Source organism: Nyctereutes procyonoides, unplaced genomic scaffold (genome assembly GCF_905146905.1).
Source record: "Nyctereutes procyonoides isolate TBG_1078 unplaced genomic scaffold, NYPRO_anot_genome, whole genome shotgun sequence".
NCBI classification, from domain to species: Eukaryota; Metazoa; Chordata; class Mammalia; order Carnivora; family Canidae; genus Nyctereutes; species Nyctereutes procyonoides.
Window position 1 is genome coordinate 30,591,248 of NW_026575122.1, and position 13,630 is coordinate 30,604,877.

Here is a 13,630-nt window from a genome sequence, read left to right on the forward strand (position 1 = left end):
TCTTGCCCCATGGAGACTTAGCAGATCACAGGGAAAAACTGCATGTATAGTAAGTAAGCTGTCCTTTCTCAATGAGCACAATGATGTTAGGAACATGAGTCCTTTGGATTGTGATAAGGAAGAAGACGTTTAAGGGCAACAGGTAAGATCTCAGGGCTCTTTACTGCTTAGGCCTCTGAGTTCTGTTGTAACAAGTATTATCAAATTAGGTCTCCTTTCTCTTTTGTTTTCAAACTGATTCTTGTAGCTAAAAGCAAATTCTCTTGTTCTTGTTTCAATATGAAATGACATCCATAAAACTATAGGCTATAGGAAAGCACACCCCAAGACCAAATCGGATAGTTGTTAGCATGTGAGTCTGTTTCGATCCCTTTACTTTACCTGGGAGAATCCTGATGGATTTGATTTTCCAGTTGTGATAGATACAAGACCCCAGATGAAGACTTCCTATTCAGGGGAGGAGAACAAAAGAGATATAGAAGTGGGTGGGTTGGGGGGCCTCTTGTAGACTCACATTGCAGAACCTCCTGTATATGGAGTTGTGTGCTTACCTGTTTATTCTCTCTGGATTACAAGCTTCTCAAAGTAAGGACCACCATCTCTTTAATCTCTGAATCCCCTTCACCTAGCACAGTGCCTTGAATACTATGGATGGCCATAGATGTCTGATAGACAAGTGAATGCATGAATGGAGGGATATGAAGCAGAAGGAAACATCTACAGGCCAAAAAGTATTTTGGGGGCACCTAGGGATGCAGCAGTGGTGAGAGTAGGCTCTGAAGCCAAACTACTAGGGTTTCCATCCTGGTGCCACCTCCCCACACCACATAACCTTGAACAAAGCACCCCACCTCTCTAGGCTCTCATTTCTCATCTGTAAAATGCTAATAAACTAGATTATGATGGTCTTTATCTTGTGAGATTGTTATGGGGTTTAATGAGTTATAGTATCCTGGGTTGGGCAAGGCATTACATCCTTATGACAGCCAATCTAGATTTTAAATAGAAGTATGAAAGGTGTATTGAGCTAGAGATCTTGGAAGGCTTTGATGGATGATATAAAAAGATCTAGAAAAGTTCAAGACATGAGGATATTGGGTTTGGGGAAGAGGCTAAAAATGGCTAGAAGAGGCTGAAAATAGGAAATAAATGGAATTCCAATGAGATTGTCAGGGGGAAAATGAAAGAATTGAGTGGTTAGGCAGTTTGTGTTCTGAGCATATGAAACTTCCTACAATGACCAATGGACTTTCCTTCAGAGGGCTTAAGGGCTTTTGGCTGTGTTTATATGTTTACCCCAGTTTTTTGTTCTTAAGGAAAACAGATCTCCTCTTTAGGCTTCTGGGAAATCAGTAAAAAGTAACTTTTAATGCTATTTTGAAACTTTATTCTGAGCTTTGAGTCATTTTTATTTCTTCGCCATGGACCTTCCTGTAGTGTATAAGAGAGATGTAGTATTCTTCTAATTCTACCTTCTATATATTACATACTATATTATATGTTATTTATTAATATTACATATTTCTTTTAAATTATTATCATTTGACCATGCAATATATTTACATAATTCAAGAATCAACATGATGTGAAAGCTGTACCTTGAGAAATCTTACTCTCTCTCCAGCGATCTGCTTCTGTTCCTACCTAAGGAGCCACATGCATTAGTTTCTTATGGTTGCAACCAGTGTTTCTTAATGCAAATTAAGCAAATACAAATATAGTCTTCATTTTTCTCATTCTTATGGGAATTGTCAAGCACAACAATTTATTTTCCCAATTCTCTAGAGAAGGGCCCTTGAATTACTTCAGATCTCTTGTTACAGAAATGCTTACATGTACTCTAGTTTTATGTTTTCAGGTCTATTTGTGAGATATGCTACAGGTACTTCCGGGAAGTGGGATTGCTGGACAAAGGGTAAACATAATTATAATTTTGATAGATATTGCCTCATTGACCTCTTTACAGGTTATGTCATTCCTGTGAGCAGATATGAGCCTTCTTGTGTTCCACAACCTCCCAACACAGTATCTTGTCACACTAATGTTGGTCTAAGAGGTGAAACGTGCCTTCTCAGTTAGATTAAACTTGCATTCCTTTTATTATGACTATACTTAAGCATCTTTTCATGTGATTGAGAACCATTTCTATTTCTTTTATTTTGTAAATCATGCATTTATGTCCTTTGCCTAATTTCTATTTCTTAATACCTTTTGTTGTTTGAGTTAGACTTGGATAGGACACTGCCTTTTAAAAGCTCATACTAATGGAGGAGCCATTGTATCTGTATTATCTGTCTATCTATCTATCTATCTATCTATCTATCTATCTATCTATTATCTGTTTATCTATCTCTACATCTATCTTTATTTATAGCTATACCTTAGGTAGATATCTGTGTCCATATCTCTCTACTTCCCTATTTATCTATATCTCTGTGTATATGTATATTTATAGGAAGAAACACAATATAATGCCCAAGCATTATGATAAAAGGTTGTAGAAGTTGTTTGGAGCCCAGTGAGGTAGGCTAATGTCCCATCCAAGTTGGAATGGAAGGGAGTTCTAAGTACATTCTTTCTAGGCCTACTGGGGAGAGGGATTTGAAGAGCAGTTCATGTTGAAGAAATCATGAGCTCCTAGTTCCTTGTTCCTTCGTGATACTCTCTGGTCTTCATCACCACCCCCCCCCCCCCGCCTCCCTTTAGCACCAACCACTTAGTGAGTGCTAACTACATGTTCCCTGAGTGTAGTAACTCAAGAGGAGTCTGATGTAAGATCCCTGTTGAGGTGTGAGAAAGCTGGGGCAGTGGCATGGGGCAAGGTCATGATCACGGGGCAGACTGTGGCAGCATTTTACTCTTTCTCAATCCTTTCCCTCCCTGGCAGGGAATGCCAGAACCTTCTTGAAGTCTTCTCTCAAGGAGCTGACCCGTTAAACTCCTTGCCATTCTCCTCTCTCTCCTTTTCATCTCTTTACTTCAGTTAAACCCCTCATTTCCCTGCCTTCATCACCCACTTCTGACCATCTCTCTTTTATGGCTAGCATCCTTGCCCCACTCTCCAGGCCACTATGCTAGAAATAATCTTCATATTATTTGTCTGAAAATTATCTTGCCTTCTTCTCCCCTCCCTGCAGCTGCATCCCCCTCCTCTTTTGTAAACTCGCAAAGACAGATGTTATATTAGTTTCCTAACACTACCATAACAAAGTGTCACAAACTTGGTGGCTTAAGACAACAGAAATCTATTCTCACAATTCTGGAGGCCAGATGTCCAAAATCAAGATATTGGCCACACCATCTTCCCTCAAAGGCTGTAGGGGATGATCCTTCTTTGCCTTCTCCTCGCTTCTGGCAGTTTCCAGCAATCTTTGATATTCCTGGGCTTGTGGCAGCATCACCAATTTCTGCCTCTGTCTTTACATGGCTCTCTTCCCTGTGTGAGTACGTGTATCCAAATTTCCCTTCCTTCTAAGGACACCAGCCACTGGATTAGGGCCCACTCTGATCCCGTATGTCCTCATTTTTACTTAATTACATCTGAAAAGACCCTATTCCTGAATAGTATAGGGGTCAGGACTTCAGCATAACATTTTTCGAAGGCACAACTCAGTGGATAACAGATGCCTTAGAACTGTATATTGCTTGGCATTTTTTAGAGGGTGCTCGTAATCTGTGTGGAATGCAGCTTTATAACATCTGGTTAAGAACACACACTTTGGTGCAGATCTGAGTTTAAGTCCTGCCTCTGCCTCTTAAGATGTGACATTGGACACCTGACTTGACCTCTCTAAGCTACAGTGTTCATATTGGTAAGTGGGGAAAGTAGTCCCATCTATCCTCTGGTTGTCATATTGGGTACATAGTATAGGACCACATAGGATATATCCCAGAAACAATTGGCCCTGTTGTTATGCCTATTCTCATTCCTCCTCCATTTGTACATGGTTATGTGGACTTAGAGCAGAGCTTAACACTAGACTTGTGAGTCCCAGCTGAATGCCCCACATACAGAGACCTGCACATTGTCAGCACAGTAAGCTCTCTGGACTAAGAGATGTCAAATCAACTCAAGATTTATCCATGAGACAAATTGAGCTTTCCTTTCTTTGTGTCCCTCACTGTCCTTGTTTTGTCTGTGTGCCAAGCTTCAAGTAGTATAGAGTAAATGTTAAGAAAACAAACTTTTGGGAATGGGGTGGGGGATGTGAGCTTAGGTTACCTCAGTGAGATGCTCTTTATGTACAGTTCCCCTCTCCCCTCCCTTTCCTGTTTGTCCTGTAAGCAAGCAAATTCCTTACTGGGTGGGATAGAACTCCCCTGCCTTGGTGTTCTGCTGATTTCATGCTTTTTGATACTGGTGTAGCTCTGAAGGAGTGACTGATAAAGACAAGCCACCATTTGTTTTTTGGGCGAAAAATGAAAAGAAAAAAAATCCAGTCTTTTATCTCTGTGTCCCTCTAAATTGCCAAAGGTCTCATTGTGGAGAGAGTGAGCAAGTAGGGTTTTTTCTTTCTGCTCCTGCTAAGCAGCCATGTGAGCATCAAAGCTCCCTTAGAGCTTTGTGAGTAGATACAAAACCAGGCTGGGCTCCACCAAGGAATGACAGGCACTTCTGGGAAGTTGGGATTCTTTGAAGGTGGCTATCTGGGCAGGAAGAAGGGGAGTTCCCAGTTTTCACATGAAAAGGGGAGGCTCTAATGAATAAGAAGTCAACTGATGAAACCACTCTGTATGGGGAAGGAAGATACTGTCTTTACATTCAAAATGCTGGCTGCCTCTTGAAGAGGTAGGGTAATATTGCATAGTACAGTAATAGTAATAATCATAAACATCATCAATTTTTTCTATGTGCCTATCATGTGCTAGAACCTGTGATAAGTCCTTTATATATGTAGTTTACTTAGTCCTCATCACAACCTTATAGCAAAGGAATTGTTATCACCATGATATACTTAAGGAAATTGAGGCATAAAGGGTTAAATGACTTGCTTGAGGTCACACAGAGGCAGGATTTAAACCCAGGTCCACCTGACACCACAGTTTGCTCTTAACCACTAAACTCTATGGCCTCCTAAGACATTTTAAAGGATAAAAACAACAGGAGAACCTGGGTGGCTCACATCGTGATCCCAGGGTCCCAGGATCGAGTCTCATATCAGGCTCTCTTCAGGGAGCCTGCTTCTTCCTTGGCCTGTGTCTCTGCCTCTCTGTGTGTCTTTTATGAATAAATAAAATCTCTAAAAAACAAGCAAACAAACAAACAACAATAAGAAGTGGGAGAAATTTACCTTCATTCACTGACTAATAATATACATAGAGGACGTAAGTGGTATAGGAGAGAGGGATAGGTCTAGATTTTGAGCAGGAAACAGGTTTTGTCTAATGTGTACTTCTGGGTAAGTTACCTTGGATGTTATCAAGAACCCAGGAATTGTCCTTTCTACCCTTCCATGGTTAGTGTGACAGTTTGTTCTTAGGGTAGCTGCTCTCATGAACAAGGTGGTTACCATAGTTCCAGGCATCACATGTAGACCCTCCCTCCCCAAAAGGTGTGCTTTTCCCTGCATCCTCCTTTTAAAAGCATGAAAACTCCTTCTAGAGTATCTTCCTCTGCCCCTACCTCCCAGCCATGTCTCATTAATCACTGGCAAGGGGATAGGAACTATCATAAGAATCTCAGACCAATCAGGTTTTCTTCCTGGGGAAATTGAGATAGAGTCCCTTTCCCTGAGGCTTGAGAGGAAAAGTGAACGTTACTGGTCCAACATTGGAGAAGGTAGGATGACTGGGGTAGGCATTCAAAAAATATCCTTCAGAGTGCGAAGTGCCCAACCCAGAGCCTGGCAGCTGACAGGGCTCCTTCCCTTTGCATCCATTCATCTGAACAAGGAGGGGGGAACAGTCCATTTTGATTAGTTAAGTTTCCAAGTATGAGTCATTTCTAAGAGATACATTGTGATGCCTTTATGCAACCTAATAACGCATTGAGAAAAGAGTATTCAGGGATAGACCTGGCTGAGAAATTTTCAGGAATGGAGAGGGAACAGCAAGAGATCCATTTATCTTATCATTTCCAGAAAAAGATAACTCATGACTCGCCTACAGATTATAAAATGAACATGTTTTAAAGAATTTATTTTACTCCTATGATACAAGGGAATTAAGCAGATATTATAACTGACATATTAGTTTGCTGGGGTTGCCATAGTCAAGCACCACAAACTGGGTGGCTTAGACAACAGGTTTATTCTTTCACAGTTCTGGAGGCTAGAAGTCTGAGATCAAGGTTATTGGAGTTAGATTCTTCTGAGGGCTGTGTAGGAGAATCTGTTCCATACCTTTCTCCCAGCTTTTGGTGATTTGCTGGAAATCTGTGGCATTCCTTAGTTTGTTAGATGCATTATCTGCATATCTGCCTTCCTCTTTACATGGCATTCACTATGAATGTCTTTCTGTCTCTTTGTCAAAATCCCCCCCCCCTTTTTTTAATAAGGACACAGTTATGTTGGATTAAGACCCACCCTATGATGTCACCTTAACTTTATCATTTACAAATAATCTATTTTCAAATAAGGTCACATTCATATGTGGAGGTTAGGACTTCAATATTTTTTTGAGGGGGGGATGTTGTTCAATGTATAACAATTGTTTCAAATGAAAAGTCAAAACAACACAGATTTATACAAGTAAAGGAATGTTGAGATGAATTGCAAATTGGAGACAAAACTTTTTTTTTCCAGTTTCAAAGACAGTTAGGGTGACCGTGGGGTTGGTTAGTTAAATCATTACCAGACAGAATAGAAATTACATATCTATCAGTTACCTACATGCTTACAAAGCTTTCTGAAATAAAACCAATGAATAATGCTAGAGTCTCATAACCTGGAAGAGTGTGCTGTAGAAAGGGATACATAGTTTTCTAGTGAAACATAAAATATTTTTCTGTACTATTATTGTCCATTTATTTTTTTCTGTATATGAGGGGGCCCTAAAATCTGTTGTTCACTATGTGGTCCTGAAAGCTGGTATGCATGATTTACTTTCTTGGCAAATTTACAGCCGCCTCCACTTTATAGGTCTGTTTCCTGTAACCCCGACTAGGAGATTTGGCCATGTTTCCTCAGTGGGCTTTTTGGATGCTTGAGGCTAGCACTACACTCTGTGGAGATGTACAGAGTATGTTACAGATGCTTTCTGTTCATTCCTTTGTAGTCACCTCAGGGAGGCAGGAAACCAGGCCACTCAGTGGAAGCATTGCTACTACTACATAAGCTGCAAGGGCATAATGTCCTGTTGTTATTATCTGTGTTGGCTAGGCCTGTTGAAATTCTTCCCATAGCCGCATGAGAGAAAAGGGCACACAGAGAAAGGAACAGGTGTTCAAGATGTCTATATATTAAAAAAAAAGAAACACACGCAAGAACTTCATAAGAAAGTATTTTAAGGAGTTGTAGACACAGGGGCTCAAGAAGGAAATCTCTTTCTCCTTAATGAAAATAATGTTGGGAAAAGAGAAATTCAGAAATTCTCTCCCCTATGATTCATATCCCCAGATATTCTCTGGCATTCTCACTATAGAGTTTCCTTTTTTTTTTTTTTTTGGATTTTTTATTTTTTTTTTTACTGTATTGCTTTTTTTTTTTTTTTTCCCTCCAGGAAGAGAAAATCTTACTGGAGAAAACCATGCCAAGCCTGAGAACATTGAGTACCCAAGGCCAAGCTCAACAAGGGCAGATAACTTTCCCGCAAGAAATTATCCCATCTGTAACAAGGCCAGTCTCATGGGCTACAGCTCACAATTGGCAAGAAGATAGTAAGTATCCTTTGCTCTGTTTGTCCTGCTCTTTAACTCCCACTTACTTAAGCTTTTACCAGTTTTCTAAGCATCACTCTGCTGGGAAGTTCCCCAAGCAGCTGTCCTGCCCTAGTCAAAAGTCTTAATCTTAAATTCTATTTCAGCACCATAGGGCCTCTTCAGGCAGAACCCATGCTGCAATACCTGGGGGCCCTCATCATTTTTCTTTCTTGTCTCTTGGTAATCTCGTTTGTATGTCTGGAAAGAAAACAAGAGAAGGATAGAGCACTTTTCACTGTGTCTATAACTTTCAGGCCCAGTTTCTCTAAGACTTTTTAATTTCTTTTGAGACTTGGTAAGTGTGCCATTTTGCCTAGCTGACCCATCCTGTGGAACCCATGGCACTTCTATCTCTTTAGAATTATACACTCTTTCTAGACTTTGCCAGTTCCCCTCACCTTTCTCTTCTTTTCACATGTTTTCCACTGACTAAGTGCAGTCTCTATGACAGGCAATTCGCTAAGCACTTTGATGCATTACTTTATCCCACCTACAAAGAGACTTTGTGGGTTAGGTAAAATAATGACTCCAGGCTTACAGTTGAGAAAATTAAGTTTAGGGCAGTTAGAAAACCTGCCTGTGGTCACAGAGCTAAGTTGAAGAGTTAGGATTTGAACCCAGGCTTCACTGACTGAAAAGCCAGAATAATTTACCTGCCCGATCGTGTGCCAAGGGGTTGAAATGTATGAGAGTCTAGGAAAAAAATGCTGAAATCAATGTATTTCATCAGTTACACAACTTTAAGGATACTTGAGTAGCTAAAAGTGATTTAGAGAGGAAGGCTAAGGTTAGGTAAATTATGATGCCTTACTGACATTCTCACGATGTGATGGCTCCCTCCTTCTATTGGGTTGTTTCCTTTCATGGACTTTTCTCAGAGGCTGAGACTATCCTGGAGCCTTCATAACCTCTCTCTGAAGGCAAAAGTTACATGATTTTCAGGGGGCCAGACTTTTAATGAATTCTAGCAGAGATAGTCTTGAGTTAAATTTAGAAAAATATAAAGTTTTATCTCTGGGATGCCCTCTCCCATTTTTTTAAAAGTTTGATTGATTCACGTGTGTGTGTGTGTGTGTGTGTGAGAGAGAGAGAGAGAGAGAGAGAGAGAGAGAGAAAGAGAGAGAGAGAGAGAGAGAGAGAGAGAGAGGAGAGGCAGAGGGCGAAGCAGGGCTTAATCCCAGGACCCATCATGACCTGAGCCAAAGGCAGATGCTCAACCAACTGAGCCAGACAGGCGCCCTCCTCTCCCATTTTTGATATTCTTTTCCTCTTTAAAGTAAACCCACTAACAAAGATACTTTGCTTGAGCAGACTTTAATCAGTCTCCTGGACCTTCCTGGGGCCCATCTCTGCATGTCCTTGTAAAATCTAGTTTTAGCAAGAACTTGATAAGTCAGTTTAACTAGAGCCACTCACCCTTGATACCTGATCACCTTCGATATTATCTGGTTGGGCTCATCGTCTCCCCGAAGACGTCTGACCGTCCTGGCCTGTTGTCATCAAGAATCCAGCTGGGTTTAGCCAAAACCCTTCTTATGCCTGATATTTCTTCTTAGTAATTTTTTATCCACTATACCCCCCTACTCTACTCCTTGACTTCAAAATACCACTTGCCCTGCACTATTTGGAGTTGAGCCCAGTCTCTCTCCCCCACTGGAAAATCCCATTGTAATATTCCTGGTACCTATCATGATGGTCCTGAATAAAGTCTGCCTCACCTTCTTGAACAAGTCTCATTGAATATTTTTTTCCTTAACGTTATGGTGCCATGACTCAGATGAGATCAGATTCACCACTGGGTCCCTAGACTTCTCACCTAGGACCCTGAGAATGTACCTTTGAAGCCTTTGTCTTTCCTCCTGCCTGATGGATTGGGGATCCATTGGAGAGTCTGACTCTGGAAACAGTGCTTAAGACAGACATTGTTGAAGCTGGTAAGGACAGATTTTGATGCTTCAGATTCTGAGTATACTCCAGAAGCTGACTTAGAGTCCCAGACAAACAGATGCTGTAGAGTCCTACACTTCTCTGTTTGTAAGAGGATGAGTTAGAGACCCTGGCTTCCTTGAAAGGTACCTTCTGAGCTGGAAGTCTCTTCTTTCTGGCTCTCTTTCCCGAGGGAACTAATCTCTAACTCTCTAGGCTGGAAGTTTTTCTTCTTGGTTCTCTGTGAGGGCTCTCTTTACTGTTCTCTTTACTGGATTCTGCTTCTCCCATGGGAACTTCTCAGTTGACGGAAGCCTCCTTCTTGTACGTCTGCTAATTATAGGCTCTGCCAACTTGTCTGCTTCTTTTCTTGTTGGCATGATTTTACTGAGGATAATTTAGAACTCCACTGGCCTCTTTGGAAAACTTGAGATCTCCCCATACTGGCTCCTCTAAGGCTTCTACCTTTCCATTGTATCTCTCGTCCTTCCTCCTTTTAGCACCTTCAATATTTCCTCCAGTTCCCTTGAATTTTAAATGTTCCTCTTCAGCCCCCCACCTCCTCTATTCCTCTGTCCATCCCTGCCAAACTTTTCCACTTCACTTTATCCTCTCAGTTTTTACAGCCACTTGAATTTTAGGCCCTCTACTCTCCCTCCGGGGCTCTCAGGGAACTCAGAGACCTCCAAAAGCAACCACCTTAGGCTGAAAAGAGAAAAAAAAAAAAAGCTGTTTGGAACCAAAGCTAGATGTTTCATCCCCTCAGATGTGCATTGGAGATGTCCAGACAGCTGCTGGGTGTCCTGTCAGTCACTGGTCTAAAATTTAGTTCATAGACTTCATTAGATTACATATCAGGGCAAAAGAAAAATTTAAAAGTCTTCTCTGTGAATATTGGCATACAGGTAACATTAATTTGTCCCATTTATCAGAAACACAATGGAGATAAAAATAGAAAGTGGAGATAAACGAGTGAGTTTGTATTACTATGTTTTATTAACTTATGACTAAAATTTTAGAATGAAAGCTAAAAAATCTGTATTTGTCTATATGTTTATGTATGTGTGTATATATATTTCTGTATGTTATACACAAGTGATATTTTTCTGTCTCCAAATGCTATTACCAAATTAATTTATAAAGTACTTCAAATAAGGGGCACCTGGGTGACTCAGTGGTTGAGTGTCTGCCTTTGGCAGGTCATGATCCCAAGGTCCTGGGATACAGCCCTGCATCAGGCTCCCTGCAGGAGCCTGCTTCTCCCTCTGTGTGTCTCTGCATCTCTGTGTCTCTCATGAATGAATAAATAAAATCTTAAAAAAAAAAATACCTCAGATGAGTTCTACCCTAATTGGTTTAGAGGTAAGTGGGCACTTACATAAATTAAATTTCCCTAGAACTCTCAGAAATAAAAAAAACAGCTGATATATGTGTGTATGTGTGTTTAAGTTTGCATGATCTGGGATATTCTTTGGTAAATAAAGCAACCTTAAAAACCATTGGCAAAATAAGATAAGTATGTCTTCAGAATTCTCAGGATTATTTATAATGTGAATATATATTTTTCCAACCTAGATTTACTAGTCAAACAAACTTAAATTATCTCTACTATATGTTTAAAATTATAAAACCATGGATTCAACCTAAGAACAAAATGTACAATAAAAATAAATTGCTTGATGCATGTCAAGCATAGCAATTAAAAAATAAGGAGGGGAAAAACCAAATGTTTAACTTTTAGGTTCTTTGCTTCCATAATTTTTTTGAAACTTGCCTGATATGCCAACAAGAAAAATAACTTAAGATGATGGCTAGCTTTGTTTAATGTCTCATGAAATTTTCATGAGCAATTCAAGCATAATTATAGGAACAAGTGAATTAAAAAGAAGTAAATGGGATACAAATTTATAAATGAACTTTTCAATAATAATTATGCTTTATAATATGTCTACTTAAAAATAGTTGTAAAAACCAAAGATGGTATATATGAACCTAATGATAACCACAAATCAAAAACCACTAATAGATATGCAAAGAATAAAGAGAAAGGAATCCAAATATAATATAACTAAAGAAAGCCAGCAAACCATGAAAGAGAGCAAAAGAAGAAAGGATCAGAGAAAAACTACGAAAACAACCACAAAACAAATAACAAAATGGCAACAAATTCATATCTATTCATAGTTAATTAGAATGCAAATGGATTAAGTTCCAATCAAAAGACATAGTGTGACACTGTGTGTAAAAAAACAAGACCCATCTATATTCTGCCTTTAAGATACTTGTTTCAGACCTAAAGACACCCACAGATTGAAAGTAAGAGGATGGAGAAGCATTTATCATTCAAATGGATGTCAAAAGAAAGCCAGAGTATCAATACGTATAATAGAAAAAATAGACTTTTAAACAAAGACTGTAAAAAGAGACAAAGAAGAAGACTATATAATAATAAAGGAATCAATCCAGCAAGAAGCTATAACAATTTTAAGTATTACCCAACCTGGGAGCACTCAAGTATATGAAACAGTTAATGAAAAACATAAAGAAACTAATTGGTAGTATAATACAATAATAGTAGGAGACTTTAACATCCCACTTACATTGTTGGATACATCATCCAAACATAAAATCAACAAGAAAAACACTGTTTTGAATAACACACTGAACCAGATAGATTTAACAGATACGCTCAGAACATTGCATCTTAAAATAGCAGACTGCACATTCTTTTATTTCTTTCTTTTTTAAAAAAGATTTTATTTACTTACTTGAGAGAGAGAGTGTGTGCAACATGTGTGCACATGTGAGTGGGGGAGGGGTGGAGGAAGAGGGAGAGAATCCTCAAGCAGACTCCTCACTGAGTATAGACCCCTACCCAGTGCACAATCCCAGGACCCTGAGATTGTGATCTGAGCCAATATAAAAAGTCAGATGCTTAACAAACTGAGCCACCCAGCACCCCTATAGGTTCTTTTCAAGTGTACACAGAAACATTCTCTAGGACAGATCGCATATTAGGCCACAAAACAAACCTCAACAAATTCAAAAAGATTGAAGTCATACTATGTATTTCTGACCACAATACTATGAAACTAGAAATCAACCACAAGAAAAAATCTAGAAAGACCATATATACATGGAGGTTAAATAACAGTGCTACTAAACAATGAATGGATCAATCAAGAAATCAATAAAGAAATCAAAGAGTACATGGAAACAAACAAAAATGGAAATGCAACGGTCCAGAACCTTTGTAGTGCAGCAAAAGCTGTTCTAAGAGGGAAGTTTATAGCAATACAGACCTACCTCAAGAAGCAAGAAAAATCTTGGGACACCTGGATGGCTCAGCAGTTAAAGCATCTGCTTTCAGCTCAGGGTGTGATCCTGGAGTCCCAGGATCGAGTCCCACATCGGGCAGCCTGCATGGAGCCTGCTTCTCTCTCTGCCTATGTCTCTGCCTCTCTCTGTGTCTCTCGTGAATAAATAAATAAAATCTTTAAAAAAAATTAACTGTTAAAAAAAAAAGAAGCAAGAAAAGTCTCAAACAACTTAACCTTACACCTAAAGGAGCTAGAAAAAGAACAACAAACAAAACCCCAAAACAGCAGAAGGAAGGAAATAATAAAGATTAGAGCAGAAATAAATGATATAGAAACTAAAAAACCAATAGAACAGATCAGTTAGGGATCCCTGGGTTGCGCAGCGGTTTGGCGCCTGCCTTTGGCCCAGGGCGCGATCCTGGAGACGCGGGATCGAATTCCACATCGGGTTCTCGGTGCATGGAGCCTGCTTCTCCCTCTGCCTATGTCTCTGCCTCTCTCTCTCTCTCTATCATAATAAATAAAA

General features: G+C 39.7%; 1 long non-coding RNA gene across 1 annotated transcript in view; it reads left to right on the plus strand.

Annotated features, from left to right (window-relative positions):
* Positions 1–13,630, plus strand: part of LOC129517027 (uncharacterized) — a 134,470-nt gene that overhangs the window by 91,609 nt on the left and 29,231 nt on the right. The window contains exon 2 of the long non-coding RNA XR_008665923.1: positions 7,660–7,816. This is a non-coding gene — a long non-coding RNA (uncharacterized LOC129517027). The remainder of the gene's footprint in view (positions 1–7,659; positions 7,817–13,630) is intronic.